This window comes from Carya illinoinensis, chromosome 1 (genome assembly GCF_018687715.1).
Source record: "Carya illinoinensis cultivar Pawnee chromosome 1, C.illinoinensisPawnee_v1, whole genome shotgun sequence".
In the NCBI taxonomy this organism is placed as follows: Eukaryota; Viridiplantae; Streptophyta; class Magnoliopsida; order Fagales; family Juglandaceae; genus Carya; species Carya illinoinensis.
Genome location: NC_056752.1, coordinates 21538715 through 21552236, shown reverse-complemented (window position 1 = coordinate 21552236; position 13522 = coordinate 21538715). Strand labels below are relative to the sequence as shown.

The 13522-nt window shown below is 34.4% G+C and overlaps 1 long non-coding RNA gene across 1 annotated transcript; it reads left to right on the top strand.

Annotated features, from left to right (window-relative positions):
* The first annotated feature begins 8167 nt into the window (after positions 1 to 8167).
* LOC122302133 lies at positions 8168 to 13499 on the top strand. The gene is made up of 3 exons (XR_006240380.1): positions 8168 to 8355; positions 8757 to 8786; positions 13011 to 13499. It is a non-coding gene; the product is annotated as an uncharacterized LOC122302133 (long non-coding RNA).
* Positions 13500 to 13522: the final 23 nt, after the last annotated feature.

Genomic DNA, 13522 nt, shown 5'->3' with positions numbered 1-13522 from the left:
TAGGAGACAAAGTTTCATCTAATCAAGTGGGATAAGGTATACTCTCTAGTCTCTTTTGGTGGGTTGGGTATTAGAAAGTTGAAGATTTTCAATTGAGCCTTCCTTGGGAAGTGGTTGTGAAAATACAATACGGAACCAGAAGCTTTATGGAAGTTGGTAATTGAATTCAAATACGAAGGTATGTGGGTAGGGGGCAATAGGGAGGTTCACGGGATTTATAGAGTGGAAATTTGGAAACACATTAGAGGAGAGTGGGGGATTTTTGCTCAACACACTCGGCTGGTGTTGGGTGATGGGTCCAGAATAAAATTCTAGATTGACCTATGGTGCGAAGTTCATGCCTTAAAGGATTCATTCCCTTCAATTTTTAGGATTGCATGTGAGAAAGATGCATCAGTGGCTAATTGTATAGAGTTCTCTAGGGACCTAGTCTAATGGAACATGAATTTCACTAGGGTGCCCAAGATTGAGACGTTGGCAGCATTGAGGAGTTCTTTGGTCTTATATACACCATGTTATCGAGAACACAAGGAGCTAGCATGATGTGGTGATACCCACCGGTAAAGGTACATTCTTGATTCATTCTTTTTATAAATCTCTTACACAACCACACAACTTTCAATTTCCATGGAGAAGGACTTGGCGAAATAAGGTGCCTCCCATAGTGGCATTTTTTGTATGGGAAACATCATTGGATAAGATCTTGACAATAGATAATCTACGGAAATGCAGAGTGATTATAGTAGATTGGTATTGTATGCTTAGGAAAAGTGATGAAACTGTGGATATGTTGTTGCACTGTGAGGTCGCTAGAATGTTAAGGAATGAAGTGTTCAGCAGGTTAGAGCTAGCTCAGGTTATGCCTACCATAGTAATTGAGCTCAAGACCAGTTGGACAAATCTACGAGGTCTCCCACAAATCTTAGCGATGTGGAAAATGGTTCCAATCTGTATCTTGTGGTGCATATGGAAGAAACTAAATGATCAGACGTTTGAAGACAATGAACATTCATTAGAAGAACTTAAATTATTTTTTGTCAACATAAATTATTTTTTGTCAGCACTCTTTTTCTCTACGCCATAACGTACTGTAGATTTTCATAGCCTTTATTTTCATGAATTTATTATTTCCATTCCTCTTCCTGAATAGATGTTACCATACCATCTTGTGTATTTGGGCGATACAAGATGTTATTTCCATGAATACGATATATACCATCTTATTTTCATGAATTTCTTATTTCCATTCCTCTTCCTAAATAGTTGTTACCTTTTATATACCATCTTGTGTACTTGGGCGATACCCATTCATATCAATATAATTGTTTACTTAAAAAAAACAAAATTATTTGCATGAATACGAGAAAGACACATTTTTATAATCACTAATATGGTAATATTTAATTTATAAGAAAATTAAAAATATAAATAATATAAATTAAATCTTATCATGGAATACTAAATATATTATTGTTATAAAAAGATTATTATATCAATTAATTTTTTTATAACTATTCTAATTATTCGGTGCTATAATTGAATTTTTTTCAGTGTTTATAGAATTTGCAATTTTTGAATTAAATAAATTTGAGAAGAAATAATGTAGGGAATTTTCTAATCTATAATTGATAATTAGAATGGTGTATTTTATATTGATAATTGATATTTTTGAAAACATTTTAATTATTACAATTTCAAAAAAATTAAATTTATAATTTTCCATTTTAATATGGTTACGAATTGTTAATTTAATAATTGATAATTGTTAATGAAAATAAATATTACCAAATTATTTAAAAATCTTTTCAATAATGAGTGGAAGCACCACTTTCTCAAATACTAAACTGGTACGTCACCCAGTTGGGAGTTTGTTTCCCACTATAGAGGTCTAGCACACAATTTTGACATCGAGTAAGTAGGCCAGGCCGTAGTTGACCAGTTTTGTGAATCAATACAAATTTAACATGAAATAATAGACGAGGTTCTGCTTGGCCACTGAAAATTTTCATATGAAAATTTTGAGTTTTAAGATTAAATATAAAATATTATATTTTAATATTATTATTATTTTGAGATTTAAAAAAATTCATAAAAAGTTGAATTATTTATTATATTTTATATGAGAATTTAAGAAAGTTGTAATGATGAGATGAGAATTTTGTGTTTGAGATGAAAAATTTCAATGGCCAAACAGTACCTTTAAAGTTGTAAGTAAACTCAAACCTGATATCATATTAATTAGATCAAATCCACATTGACTTGGGAGGTTCATGTGTTGGGCAAGGCTGTGTTTTGGCAGGGGAGTGTTTTGAGAATACTACACTTATATTTATTATTTTATCATTATTTTTTATCTAATTTTTATTACTTTTTACTATTATTTAATATTTTATCATTATTTTTTTACTATTTTTATAATACTATTTATAGAATATCTGAAATCTATCATATTACCTAAAGTTAGCATACGGGTGCAAAACTCTAAGGTGAAAAATCAAACGGTTAAGGTAAAAGATTGGAATAGAGTGAAAAGGGTATAAAGTATGAAGTGAGAGGAACTGAGAAAACCATGAAATCCTATAATGGGGTCGTTGAGGATTGGTTGCCTCAAGATTTGATTATATGATATAATTAATTGGGCCATTAAGGTCTCGTTTGTTTTCACAGACATTCTCATTTAATCTATTTATTATAATTATTCTGAGTTTTCACACAAAATAAAATAAATTATTCAAAATTTTCAAAACTAAGATAAAAAATAATATTAAAAAAATATATTATAATAATATTTTATTCAACTTTTAACTTTTATTTTAATTCATCTTATCTTATATACAAAAACAAATGAACCTAAAGATTCTATATCAGTAGGTTGCAACGATTTTTTGAAAGAGGTGTTTAAATAAGAGGTGTTTCTTTTTCTTTTTTCTTTTATTTTAAAAAAAATAATTTTGACAAAGTTGTTTTTTAGACTGTTCATTCGGGTTCCTAGGCTGAATACCCAGGTATACTAGGCCGAGAACTCGAGTTTGAAACCCCGGCCAGGTTCCAGCCATGGTGAAACCTAGATTCCAGGCTAGGTATACCCAGGTTATGACTTGGGTCCGAACCTAGAAGAATCCGAGTTTTTACAACCTGAAAATCTGGATTCCAGGCTGTACTTGGATTTATTTTCTTACAAAAGCTTATGTTATTAAACTTTTTTAAAAAATAGGATAATGTTGAAAAGTATATTTTTAATCTAAAAGCTTATATTCTATTACAATTTTTTCAACAAAAAAATTTGAAAAACATATATATATTTTTTAGATATAATACAATTTATTAACTAAATGCATCTTGTGACGCCCCCAAATCCTCACGCACGGACACAGGGAAGTCAAGACGTCTGGATGGTGACATCACGAGTCACCACCCTAACGACATGTGTCAAGTGTGTGTATAAGTAACAAATGTGCACGAAGAAACACGCAGCAGATAGCAAAGTCATATAACTAAATATCAGATTTTTTTTTTTAATTAAATACAAAGCTGTTCAAATCAAACAACAAGACATTAACTTCCACTTAGAACTCCGGCGGAGCTGCATTCTAGGGCTAAGCCTCCTCCTCCTCTTCCTCGATCTCTGCATCAAAAAATCTACGGTACCGCAGGTAAGTAAAATCCAAACACCACTAAATAAAAATATATATATCTCAAACAATATGCATGAAAGAAAAGCCAATGCACATGTCCCGTAAAACCTCATATTTTTCCATGCACACCAAAAAAACCCATTTGGCCTAAAAACATTACCATTAAAACCATTCCTCGCCATTATCCCAGATAATGGCCTAAAACCGAAACCACCATTTTTCCAGAAAATGGATCACAAAGCCTCAACACATCCTCGCCATTTTTTCAAAAAATGGCCCGTATCCGAAAATCATAAAAACCGATCTAATTATGCCTGCACCATGATCTCCCCTAGGGATCATCCGCACACCCTGGCTCTGTGCCACACCGCAGATAACGACTACGCGTGTGACACCTAAACGAGCGATGCCCAGACTCGCGCCTAGCGCGTCCCTGACCAGACCATCTTCTAGTCCCCGCCACTCTAGGGACCACAGAGTCGACACGACAGTGTTACCGAATCGTGTGATCTAGTCGTCGCCCTGCGACGAACCAGGGGATGTCACTCAGTATTATCCACTCTTGACTGACCAGAGGAGCTCCACCGAGATAATAACTCATCCCGGCTTGGGCTTGTGAGACACACGCACAAGAAACTCATTTACGCCAATAAAACTGGGTTTTCTCAAATAAATAAAATGCACATGCATGCATCATGTAAATGCAATCTCAATGCACAAAACAACCAACCAACCACAAATCAACAATCCAAACAACTCTATCCTCAATCCATCCGATCCCCGAACTCCTCGGACTCAGTCCGGAATCAACCAACCAACAACAAATATTTATTGTAAGAGTAAAATATATTTAAATCTAAAAGTAGAGTTTGAAAAATACTTACAGCGCTATACGGTATTTTTCAAAAACTCGCGACGTTGCAAACGGCGGAGGAAAAGCAACGTAATAGTGTAATTTATACTGTGGCCGTGGGTAATAAATTACCCACTTTCGAACGGGGACAAACCAAGGCACAAAATTGATAGGGAATGATCTAGGGATGTTTATGAAGCTAGTGGAAATGGAATTTGGCTATGGGTGGCGGCGAAAACGGCGGAGGAAGCGGAAAAAGCTCAAATCGGAGTTGAGCTCGTGGGAGCTACTCTGAAAACGGATCGAGGACGGAAATGGGTGGTTTAGGTCGGCAAGAGGTAGAGAAAGAAGCTGTGAAGAGATGGTGGCCGGAGGTGGTGCGACGGCGCCGGAATCGGTGAAAAACTGTGTAGCTTGGAGGAGCTCGTGGTGGCTAATGGTGGCTCGGATGAAGGTAAAACTTGGTGGAGATGTTCACCGGTGAGAGGGGAAGAAAACTGGGTGGGTGGTGTAGGCCACGCCGCCGGCGAGCGGCGGTTCTGGACTGCGAAAGCAAGCGGCGATGGGGAAAAAAACAGACAGGTGCCGTGACTTCCAGGGGCTCGTGGCAGCTAACGGCTGGTCCGATGACTCTGAAAATTGGTGGGGATGATCTCTGGTGGGAGGGGAAGAGAATGGTGGTGGTGGTGCACTACACGGTGGTCGGACGGCGGAGAACTGGGCGGTCAAAGGGGCGGCGACGACAAGGAGAAAAAGAAGTTGTTCGGCATACACGGGAGAAAGAAGAAGAAAGAAGAAGAAAAGAAAGAAAAAGAAAGAAAAAGAAGGAAAAGAAAAAAGAAAAAGGAAAAAGAGAAAAGAAAAATAAAAGATGAGGAAAAGACATGAGGTACAGTCCTCACTCCGGAAACCAAAACAGATCCGCCGAAAATGATTTTAAAAACCTTAAAACGACTAAATAAATTAAACACAACATCAAATAAATTAAAAACCAATTAAAATACATTAATTTAAAATAAATAAACCAATATATTAATTAAATTAAAAACAACCATTCAGTAAAAATACACGCAAAAGCGGGTCATCACACATCTAGAAAAAGAAATTTAATATTTATCATATAAAATGCATGCAACACATAATACAATTCATTACATATTACATTATTCAGTATTTATATATTACATTACAAAATATAAAATTATAATATATGAAATTACATATCTAATGGTCCTGTTTTACTACAGGACTCATGAAAATTAAATATCTATGGTTTTTTTTGTAAACTATAGCAATTTTCCATAGCACACCTACATGTCCACTCAAAAGGAAATAATGTCCATAAATTTTATAATAAAAATATTCCAGGCTGCAAATAATGCATAGTGACAGCGCTTTCACAAATTGGGTGAAAAAGTAAGATTGATTTGTCATCGCCTATGGTCGAGAATACAAGGAAATTGGTGAAGTAAGATTATTCTTTCAAACAAGTAGCTTCCAATTCTGTGATATGATGGTGGCATAGAACTCTCTAAAAAGTTATTGTAAGAAAGATCTAGTTCAATGCAAATGGGCGCAACTAGTTTACATTAATAACCACTTTGAGATAAAAATTATTAAAGTTTACTAAATAAAATCATGCAAATTGGAAATCTATATAGCACTGAATGTTCCATGCAGTTATTAGTAATTCAATATCAAGATTTATAATTATTACCAAATGAAGAAAACTAAGAGGGAAAATAAATTTTTATGAAAATAAATGTAAAATGGGATACATAAACAAGGTGGAATACAAAAATAGAATCACAATCATATAACTAACAAAAAAAGACCAATACATTTATCATTTAACAGAGTGATTGAGAATATCTTCACTCACAAATCCTTTAACCTTTTCAAAATAGAAATATATGATGGTATGGGTCCTTCGTAGGAGTGTAACTGATCTAGTTTTGAATAAAATTTATAATCGAACCGGTATGTACATGTTTTTCATTTTTCAAAATCGATTACACACTGGTTTCCCTTATAAATTGATACTCCAGTCCGGTTTGGTCCGATTTTTCAGTTTTAATAAAATGCAAATTTCTCATAAAAAAATCTGTTAATAAAAAAAAAAAAACTGTTTTTAAAAAAATCTATTTTATTACAAATCTGTTACTATTTACAAAAGTCTACTTTATAAAAAAAATCTGCTATAAAAAAAATCTGCTTTATAAAAAAAAATCTGTTTTGTAAAAAAAATTCTGCTATAAAATAAAAACTGAAACAAGAAATCAGTTATTAAAAAAAAAAAAAAAAGATCTACTATAAAGTCAAAACTACTACAAAAACTGAAAACAAAAAATCTGTTATAAAAAGAAAATTCTGCTATAAAATAAAATAAGTCTAAAAGTCTAAATTACAAGTCCACTCAACCCTACCCAAAAAGCTTCCCTTTCGACCCAACCCAAAATGGATATACTGTCCAACTAATACTCGATTAACCGACCCGAAACATTTTCAAAAAAATTGGGTTTTCTGAACTGAACTTTTTTTTTTTTTTTGTTAAGAAATGGCAGCATTAGATATATAATACATTGTCTTTGATGACCTGACATAGTGAAGCATGGGTTATGGAATATTTTCTTGCCTTAGTGATAGAGGGCCCTAGTGATTTAAGGAAAGAATGGGCTTTATAAGCTTAATTATGGATTTTAACTCTAAGAACTCTCAGTGTAATTCGGCCATAAAGGAAAACCCATGCCCACTTGGACTTTAGCCTAACATTCAAAACCTAATGGTATCTAGTGTTGATAATGGGCCAAGGGGAAGAGAAGAGTGTTAGAAAAGGCCAAGGGAAGGCTTGCACGGCTAACCCTAGTAGCATTGCCATTTGTCATTCATGCAATGATGCTTCTAGAAGAATGCAATGATGAGATACATAGGGAAAACCAAGAGGCACTCGGCCAAGCCATCCCACACGCCTAGCATCTTCTAGATGAACACTTTTTCAATTTCCAAGAGAGGCATGCATAGAGAAGACCAAAGGGATTTCTAAGAAGAGTTTGTGGGAGAAAGCCAAAAGACAAGAAGAATTTTCGGTTTCCTCCTATCACATGCCCACCCATGAGTTTTCTTAGATTTTTGCTAAGTGTCAACCATGCAAGGAGTTTCTAAAAGAAATGATGAAAGGATATTTGCACAAAAGACCATCTTAACCCTAAAGTTTCGGCCACCACACTCAAGGCACACACTCAAATGCCAATTGTCAACTAGGGTTATAACAAAAGGCTTTGGAAAGTGGAAGGTCACCTAGGGAATGTGCATGGAAGGGGAAAGATCTCCATAAGGAAGGGAGAGAGAGAGGGGCAGCATCTAGAAGCCACCACATGCCTAAGCCATGTGGCATCCATGCAAAATCTTACTTTGGGAAGAGGAAGAGACTAATGAGTAATTTTACCTAGTTGACCTAAGGTACATTGCACTTAGATACTTTTGAGAGGGGCATTTGAGGCATTTGGCCAAGAGGGGAGGAACCCCACACGCCACCTCAAACCTTGGTCTTTTCCAAGGCAATCTCATGATGAAACTCAAGAGACATGAACGACAAAGGGGAAGTAAGAAGGGCAATGCCATTTGTCCTTCATGCATTGGATTTCAAGTAACCAATAAGATCTTGTGGGAAAGTTATATATAAAGGAGAGAGAGCTACATGCCCAAGGGTTTTCTTTTGCCATTTTCGGACCTCTTATGTTCTCACCTTCTTCATTCTCTTTCACACATGCACTCAAATGATTTCTCACTTTCTTACACTTTCCTTCCAACCAAACAAAGGAAAACTACCTTCAAGAAGAGATTTCGGCTTAGCAAAGGAGAAGCACAGTGAGATTTTCTTTCTTGATTCACGCATACACCCACACATGACACATTTTCAACTCGTGGAGATGAGAATCTCTAAATAGTTTCAGTTTTGACTAAACTCTCACAATCTCACACTTGTTCTTAAGGAACCAACTAGGGTTTCCTAGGGTTTGGTATAAGTTGAATAATGAGGAGTCCAAATCACTCATGTATTTAGCCAACTACTTGTCATTTCACCTTATTTTGAGTTATGGAGAAGAACACAAGAAAATGAGAGATTTCTTGACTCAAAATCCTAGAAACCGATTGATCTATTGGTGCTTAAACTCAAGTAGTAGCCTTAGCAATTACAAATGCACTTTAACCTCATGGATTAGGATTTTTAGAACCTTCATTCTAACTAGTTATACTTTGATTTACAGCTTTCTATTTGTCTCGTTACATGGATTTTTGTAAGTATACACTCAACTTACTTCTTGTTAATGCATGTATACTTTTGTGTAAATCTTTAGTTTGTTTTTATTACTTTGGTTGTTATTCTTGTTTGCTTGATTGAATAATCTTACATGAACTTTGAATATGATCATGGAATGACTAATGTGAATTGGTTTATGATGAAAAATAGTAATAAGATTCCTTACATGTTCTGGTTTTAAGGAAAATGATGTTGATGTTTTAAGACTTCTGATGATTCGGTTTTACCCTACTTTAAGTGACTTGGATCTTTTTCAAATGCCATGATTTCATTTTTTTTTACTATGCCATGATTTCTAAGCATCTTGGATGAAGTTTGAAGTATGTTTAAGTGATGATTTTCCACGTTCATGTGCATATATGTTTCGGCCAAGGCTAGTTTACCTAGTTCCATGTTTATGCTTAAATATCTTATGAGTTCTATGTTATCATGCTATGAATTAAACACGTTATGCTTAGTTATTTCATGCATGGTATCTCATATGGCATATGAAGTATTTGCACACATGTCTTAAGTCTCATGTTACATGCATTTGGGAAAAGTGATTTCAAAGAGAAACGTTTTCAAAAAACAAAAAGGGTTTTTTTGGGAATAAAGTAATGTTTTAAAAATTTTTTTATCACGACTCTAAATGTCAGGGTAGGGAAATGTCCTAGTGGAACTCCTTTGTTCACTCTAGAGTGCTTAAAATGGAGTGGTAACTACTAGGTCAACAAAAAACGGTCAACGTGCCTTGGATGGATTCTTTTAGAGAATGCTAGAGAGGGGTAGTGCCAAATGCTACTAGGTGCATAAGGCATGTAACTTCACAAGTATTGTTAAGTTAATAAGTTAAGTTATGTTAAGATATAGTCATTTGTAACAACCCCACCCTGGAAAGGGTGGAATCTCTACTTAACCCGTTCTCATCATGAGGTCGAACTAACAGGGAAAACACTAAGCGTCCACCTCTCCCTGCAGTAATGGCTCCCCAGCCTCTTCATCATTACCTAGACATTTAAAACATAAACAAAAAGTGAGTTGAATACTCAGTAAGCAGTACACCATGTCGTTAACGTAATAATTATCTATTCTTTTTTTTTGAAATCATGCATACATAAACATTTGCTAATTTGCTAATGCTTTCACGTATAAACATTTTAAGGAATAAACAATACTTTCATGAATAAACACTTATGGAAGTAAACATTTATGAGAAATAACTATACTTTCATGTTTCACTTTCTTTTGACCGGTACACACTATCACGCCCTGTGTGTGAAGGGTTAGCAATCTTCCTTTGGGCCTCGATTCCGCCAGTGGCCACGGGTTGGGAATCCCTTTCAGTCAAGGGACAACATTGGGTGCACTACCAGTACTACTAATCTGATATTGCAACTGCCCATTCATTCGGTACCCTTTCATTCATTCATATGACCGTCACGTATTTTTATACATTAAAACATTCATTCATTTAGTCATTTCTTTTATTCTTTCATTCATCAATCCGTTCATTCATAAACATCATTAAAAACATGAGCTTAAACATCATCTTTCAATGCATCATTTAAAACATCAGTTCATGGCATCTTTTAAAGCATCAGTTCCTAGAAACATTTAAAGCACTTTCTTCGCATCATATCAGTTCATAGCATCATTTAAAACATTAGTTCATAGAGACATTTTAAAACACTTTCTTCATGTTGTTTAAAGTATAAGACATAAGCATTAACGTTTCTTTTCATTTCCTTTCGTAAAAATAAAGACAATAGATACTATTTACAGTCATCTATCACATGCATACAATTACATACTTGGGGTGCATAAATAGGGGCTGCCAAGAAGGGCCATTACATACTTTATAACTTTGAACATTTTACATAGCATACTTTCATAAATCATTTCATTTCATTTTATAAAGCATTATAAAGAAAACATTTTCATTTTATATCATTTCGAAAAACTCAATAACAATATGAACATAATACCTACATTAACTTTTTTCTTTTGAAGAACATTTGTTGTTTCAATTCAATATTTTCTGACTTCGGAATAGGCCTTATTCTAATAAATAACATAAGTGTGTTAATCCTCATTCAATATTCCTTAGCCTTTTCTTCTAAACGAGAAGGCCGCGATATTATAACTTAACATCCCTTTTTACACTTAGCCTTAACCCAATGACTATTTCTCACCTTAACTTACAGTAATAATATAATTAATACTAAAGCATGCTAGCTGTCAAAGAAAGGGCCAATTGGGTATTTTACATGGAAATGTAGTTGAGAACTTATAGGTTTAACAAGATTTATTTGATTTAAGCTTACTTTGGAATTAATGGAAATAGAAGCTCAAATATGGAAATTACTAACAAAGATGCTTGGGATAGTTTTGGCATCTTGGATAGGTTATATAATTTTAGGAACATGCCCTTTTAAAATAGCCAATTGTGTTCCTTATTAGAAAAAAGGCTAACTTGCAAACGATTGGCCTTTGGTTTGGGTGGAAATAAATTGGGACAAGGGCAACCAAGGGCTGCTTTAAGCATCTAAATAAGGGCATTTATAGAATTTTCTGCATTGTTGGACGGCTTGCATACCATAGTACAAAACAGCAAGGTTAAACCCATGAAGTAAACTATAATTTAATGCTAAAGATTTCCAGCTTAACAAATTTTAACACATCTAAAAGCACAAATGTAAAAACCATGTAACACTACAACAAAGTTCCCTTTTTTGAAAACCCACCTATTTCGAAATACTCGAAACAGAACACCAAAGTGGCTATCTTTAACATACAGGGCTATATGAAATCTAGAAATTACATAGGATACAAGGCATATTTTTTTTTTAAAAAAATCCACAATGTATTAAAAGAGATAAAATCTAGAAAAGATACAAGTTTTCACTACCAATGGCTTGGTTTGTACCAAAAACAACAATCCAACAAAAGGAAATCAAGGTTAGGGTTATACCTTAAGCTCATAACTCCTTTCAAGATGTAAAATAGAGGACCAATTAATAGTATGGCCGTGTGGATGAGGAGCAATGATGACATTGCTGTAAACCCCCAAAACCGAACATCAATAGGTGAAATAAATAGTGAAACTTGAAACCTATATGGAAATCATAATAGAAAGTGAATAAAAAGTTTATTACCTTCAAGATTCTACCCATTGAAAGATTAAATAAGTTTTGAATTCTAAACTTTAAACATAACTCGAAAATGGGTAGGGAGGGGTTGAGTCTCTGTGGCTTGGAGATGAGGAGAGGAAAATGTCTTCCTTCCCTTGCTATGAAATCGCATAGCTTGGAGATGAGGAGAGGAAGCTTTGATCTCTTGAAGGTAAAAAGAGAGGAGGAAGAAAGGAGATGAAGGCGTCGGCTAGGCTTCAAAGAGAAGAAAACTTTTTCTTCTTGCTTGAAGAGACTGACGAGTTCAAAGGGTAAGGACTAAGTTGTTTTTTGGTCAATCTTACTTTATAAGCTAAAAAATAAACGGTGGGGATCTATCCACTTCAAGATATTTTCCCACCTACCAATTCAATAGTGGGGAATGATTGTGGTCAATCTTGAATAAATAAAACTAAAGAACTTAAGGGAAATTATTACAAGTTCTTAAAATCATGCTCTTGATTTATTTTAATAAACCATATAAAAATAAAAGCACACCTATCTTAAAATAATAAATAAAATAATTAAAATCTTTATTTTAAATACATAAAAGAATATTTTACTTAAAATAATTAATGAAATGACGTAAAAGTCTTTGTAGTAGGACTCAGGTATTACATCAGCACAGCACACGAATCGGTGATGGTGCGGTAACTAGTAGGAACACACGGTGCATAGGATAACCGTGATGTATCCACAAGTGTTATAAGAACGAGGCCATGTGCCTACATGTTATGTTATGGATCACATGATGTGAATCATACCATATAATATGATATGTTCCAAATCACGTGATTAACTAAGATATGAATGATTATGAAAGTATGTTTTCTGAAAATGTTAAGTCTCTATTAAAAGTTTTAAGAATGGTCAATGCATGAGTCACAGCTTAGTCTCAGTTATGAGTTATGTACATGTCCATACATGTATTGCATGATATACCTCTTGTATGCTTGTATTAACTGTGGTATGCTGTGTGATTACTTATTGAGATTTCTTGAATCTCATTGTTGCAATTTTTCACTATCATTTCTTCCCCGAAATGGTAGAAGTAGTTATAGGTATGCTCAACAATCCTGAAGCATGACTCTAGACGGTACTGTGATAGAAGACGAGTACACCATTTAGGGATGTATACGCTATGCAGCTACTGCGTTGGATTGCACTATTCCATTTCTCCAAGAATTATTGAAGGGTCTCCACAACCCTAATTTTGATGTTTTGATTTTGGATCCCTTATGGGTATTGAAGTTTTCATGAAATTTGGACCAAGTAACGCAACTTCTCAAGGAAATTAGTGAAACCTACGTGGATGGAATGAGGCTCATTATGGAAATAGGACTCCCATAGCCAGAAATGCAGAAGTCGATAAGAGCTTGCTTAATTATGTTTCTTGATGGACCCTTAATAGTGGGGAGACTGAATAATGAGAACTTAGGAAGTTTTAAGTGGCCTGCTCATTTCTTGAAAAAGGAATATTTTCATCTCGTGTTTTTGAAAACTCTCTTTGTTTATGGATGTCATTGATGAGACAAAGTTGGGGTAAAATATTTTTTTTTTG